The sequence below is a fragment of the Vespa mandarinia genome, chromosome 13, assembly GCF_050613455.1.
Source record: "Vespa mandarinia isolate Hongniang chromosome 13, ASM5061345v1, whole genome shotgun sequence".
In the NCBI taxonomy this organism is placed as follows: Eukaryota; Metazoa; Arthropoda; class Insecta; order Hymenoptera; family Vespidae; genus Vespa; species Vespa mandarinia.
Genome location: NC_140822.1, coordinates 1,500,001 through 1,505,000, shown reverse-complemented (window position 1 = coordinate 1,505,000; position 5,000 = coordinate 1,500,001). Strand labels below are relative to the sequence as shown.

The following is a 5,000-nucleotide window of genomic DNA, read 5'->3' as shown; positions in this document are numbered from 1 at the left end:
GAAAAGGAAGACATTAAAAAAAAAAAAAAAAGAATTCGGAGCTTTGGAAATAATTATCGATAATAATTTTATTTTTGCGAATAAAATTTACGAATAAAAAAGAAGTATATCGTTAAATCTTTAAAACGATTATATTTTCCTTTCACTTTTCTTTTCCGTCACGTCTAACATTAAACTAACATTAAACTAGTATCGGATTTGTGTAAAGTTGATGATTGAAGAAAAAATTAATAAAACAGGGATAAATAAATTGTAATTCTTCGTGAAATTCAACGATCTAATGTAATAAATGAAATAGAGATAGAAAGATAAATATATATATATATATATGTGTGTAGAAAGAGAGAGAGAGAGAGAGAGAGAGAGAGAGAGAGAGAGAGAGAGAGAGAGAGAGAGGAGGAAATAGCTTGATACAAATAAATAATAAAACAAGAACTGTAAAGTTTCTCGACGTTCCCACCGAGAAAATCGATGATTAGATACACACACACACACACACACACACACACACAGATATAGACATGCACAAATAGACACAGATATATTAAATGTTCTTAGAGAAGCATAGAAAATTGTTGGTAGAGTTCGAGGTACTCTCGCGAGAGCCAACTGACAGAGTTGGGGTTACTTAAGCGTGGATAATAATTGCACCTTAAGTGTTGCAACTATGTAACACTGTCCGTTACTAAAAGTGTTGCCCGGTGATGGATAATACTTGCATATGTGTGTGTGTGTGTATATATATATATATATATATACATGGATAAGTACGACAAACGTGGAAACAAACGTGAACCGATGTGAAATTAGAAAATTTCATTCACTCGTGACGCGTGTCATTCTCTTCTAATCTCTTCTAAATGCCTTTTTAAACGCTAGTTAACACGTTCTAACCCTCTCTCTCTCTCTCTCTCTCTCTCTCTCTCTCTCTCTCTCTCTCTCTCTTTCTTTCTTTCTTTCTCTCCATAAATTTATCTTATAGAAGAATCCTAATTACTTTTCTCCTTTTTTATTACAACTTATTTGTATATACATTAACATAATAATTAATTAATTAATTAATTTTTTTTTTTAATTATTACCATATAATTGTAATCGTATTTATTTTCTTTTTTGTTTATTTATTTATTTACTTTTTTTTTTCTTTTTTTCTTTAATCAAATAATTAGAGACCCTTGGACACGGTCATAAATTAATAAAACACAAGCGGATAATAGTTATCAATGCTGATTATTGGTTTTGACTGACGCAAAAAATTGACTTTGTTTTTCTTAATCCTCATTTTTTATCGTTTAAACCGTATGCTCTGTTTTATGATAATTAAAAAAAAAAAAAAAAAAGAAAAAATGCTACATTCAAGGCGCGCGCGCGCGCACAATGTACTGCGATATATTGCGTGCTAACGCACTGCGATATATTAATCTGTTACATTAATAATTCTTTTCTTTTTTTCGCTTGATATCCATGCATAAAACGAGACGTGGGGGGAAAAAAAAAGAAAGAAAGAAAGAAAGAGAAAATAAAGAAGGAAAATAACACGGAGGATTGAAAACAAATGGAAAAATAATAATGCGATGATATTTAATCTCGACATAATGAATAATTAATATAAAAATTTTAAAGTCAATCGTCGTTTTAATGATTAACAAATGTAAAACGACGAATTAATATAATTCGTTATTTTTGTTTAAATGCAAATCATTCCGGGTCGAAACATTACTTTGAAACATTACATTGAACGGAAACAAAAATTTAAGAATGGTTTTACGATCGAATCGTGTCTTTTACGCTTACTAGTAAATAATAATAAGAAGAAGAAGTAGAATGAATGTTTCTTATTTAACTCTTTGCGGTCGTATTAAAACTAGACATGGGTATCGTACTAGTCGGAATTAATTTTCATTGAAGAACAACAAACTTTAGATGTATAAAAATTATATTTTATAATTTTCCATTGTGTGGTATCTTTCAAAATAGCCTTCAACGTGAAGTCCTGTGGTTTTCGATTACACGTGTCACCAAAAATAATTAGTTTGGCGTCTTCCGGCAATCTAGATTTTTCTGTTTGAATATACAGATATATGTAGTTCGCCATTAAATCTTTCCTCTTTATCTGAGGACAATGATCTTTCTGATTTTGAAGATGCTCCATCACGAAAATCACCAACGAATTGTTTCATCAATTTTCGGACAAACATAAAATATGACATACGCGTTTTATTTTCTTTTCTAACTGACACCTTATATAAGATGTAGCTAATGATTGCGCAAACTTTTAATTACCACGAAAAACATTTTTCTTCATTATTTGCAAGATTTTCTCATAAAACAATATGAAACTGTTCTAATTGGTCGGTCTTATTGACGACACCTCCCCATATTAAGAAGCGAGAATGGCTAATTACAGTAATTACAGTTAAATACAATCTGTAAAATATTCTTTGGAATTCTACGAAGAATATCCGAAGTTCGTCAATTTCTTTAGGCGTCTGACTCGCCACGGCGTCTTCCACGGCAAGAGTAAAAATGCCATTTGTTTAAACTGAATTCTTTTTTTGTTAACAATTGAAATCAACACCGTATTGGTTCGTAAATAGGTTCTTTAGACAGATTCAGTTTCGTTTAGAGAAAGTATAAATTGATACATGTATGAATACAATGTTAAGATTAGTATGGTTCTTTGTTGTGGTGGTTGAGATCAGACATACGACTGGAACGGTAAAAAAAAGCTTTGATAGCTATGAGAGCAGACATACGACCGCAAAGGATTAATTAAAACAACGATACACTTTATAATTATACATTAAAAGAGACCAGCCATGACTATTCATCTAAGCCGATTCCATAAGCGAAACTTTACAAACTCCTCATTAATGTTAAACTCGTTTATGTTTATTTGTTATGCTCTTGAGAATGTCCTTCTTACGTCCCGGATTTTATTTGACCGATTCATAATCATTATTTCTCTCTTTTTTTTTTTTTTTTTATGTATATCTGTGTGTACCTCTACCTGTATCTTTCTCTTCCTCTCTCTCTCTCTCTATTTCTCTTTGTATGTGTATGTATATGTGTCATAAATGCATCTGTTTAATATACATGCGTCTGTACTTTATGCATTTATTATTTGTTATGTTCGTATCCGTTTCTTTATTCATCCGTGTATGTTATACATGCATTTGTGCCTCTATCTTCGTCTGATTGTGTTTGTCTGTTACTTTTGTGTACGGTCATACACTGATATGCATTTTAAGTATACGCAAAAGCTGTGTTTATCGTTAACTACCACAGTCAGCCTAACTCTTATTCTCTTTTATCCTTTTCTACGGTCTGGACCGATAATTCCATCTTATTATACACGCAGGCTACTACTTCGGTGGAAATATGATGGCTGATAAAAAAGAGAGAGAAGAAGAAGAGGAAGAAGAAAAAAGAAAAGAAAAAAAAAAGAAGAAAAAAGAAGGAGAAGAAGAAGAAGAAGAAGAAGAAGAAAAAAGAAGAGGAAGAAGAAGACGAAAAAAAGAATGAAGAAAATTCTAAAGATGATTTACTGCATTATTATTACTTTTTTTTTTTTTTTTTTTTTTTTTTATATCGAAATAACAGCTTGTAACGAAATAGAAAATATTATTTTAATAGGTCGATCAATTTAAATCAATTTTGCGGAGAAGAAAATTTTCTAAAGTAAAAAATAAATCAAAAAAATTCTTTCCTCATTCTCCCAAATACAATCACGTCCCTTCGAAAGGAAAAAATAAAAAAAAAATAAAAAATATAAGGATACATGTACATATCTGTGTGTGTGTGTCTGTGTGTGTGTGTCTGTGTGTGTATCTAAGTATCAAGTGTGATCAGAAGAAAAGGTCAATTGGATGATGATCTTGGCTTTGATTAAGTCTTAAAAAAATTAAAGCCCTTTAACGAGATCTGTCCCTTCGAGCTGTTGCTCGATCGGTGATCGAATGTAACGAAAGGGTTAATGTAATGCTCATTAACGCTCTTTTTTCTGATTTTTTCTTCTATTCCCCCCCCCCCATTTTTTTCGAATTAACATACTGAATACTCTCGGCAGAGTACTAAAAAAAATATTTAAATAGAGAGCTAATTAAAACAAGACCATCTATTTTTATAAATATAATATAGTAATAAAAATAATGATGGTGAATAAAAAGAAATACTATATAATACAAGTATATAATAAATTATTGAAAATAATGATAATTAAAAATTATTTATTATAATTAAAATTAATTAGATAATAATAATAATTTTAATATATGATTTATATATTTTTTTTTTTGGATAATGGATAATTTAGTTAATGAATAATTTTTTGTTGACATTATTATTATTATTATTATTATTATTATTGTTATTTCTCTGATCTTACAAGAGAGATAGTGTATCCCTTGGAGAAAATTATTTCTTTTTTCTTCTTCGATAAAAAATTAAAGAAAAAAAAAAAAATATATATATATATATATATATATATAAAAATTTACACAACATGTATAGGGTTAATAATTTCGCAAGATATTGAGCTACAACGACGACGAATAAGACACTGGTGACTTTTACGAGGCAGGCACGGTCAGGAAATCACAGTCATAACTCTAATTTTATCGTTTGCTCGCTTGCTTTTCACCTCTCAAGAGCAACCGTCGTCTATCGATTTATTCTTTTACTTTTCATTTTATTATCCCTTTATTTTTACTTTTCTTTACCCTCCTACCTACTTTCGCATTTGATCTAATAATCGTCTTATTCATTATTTCCGATTTACATTTCTACATTTTATTTTAATATTTTTTTTCTAACTTACGAAATATTCGATTTTTAAAAATCCACATTGGTTTCCGTTCTTTTTTTTTAATAAAAATTTTAAATTTTTTATTAAAAACCTCTAAATAAAAATATTAAAATTGGAACGATCTCAGACCATTCTCAGAGAGAAAGAAAGAAAAAAAGAAAGAGAGAGAGAGAGAGAGAGAGAGAGAGAGAGA

General features: G+C 29.6%; 1 protein-coding gene across 3 annotated transcripts in view; it reads right to left on the bottom strand.

The window, feature by feature from the left end:
* The window catches only part of Ntan1 (N-terminal amidohydrolase 1), a 45,944-nt gene that overhangs the window by 39,129 nt on the left and 1,815 nt on the right, over nt 1–5,000 (bottom strand). The window lies entirely within an intron of this gene.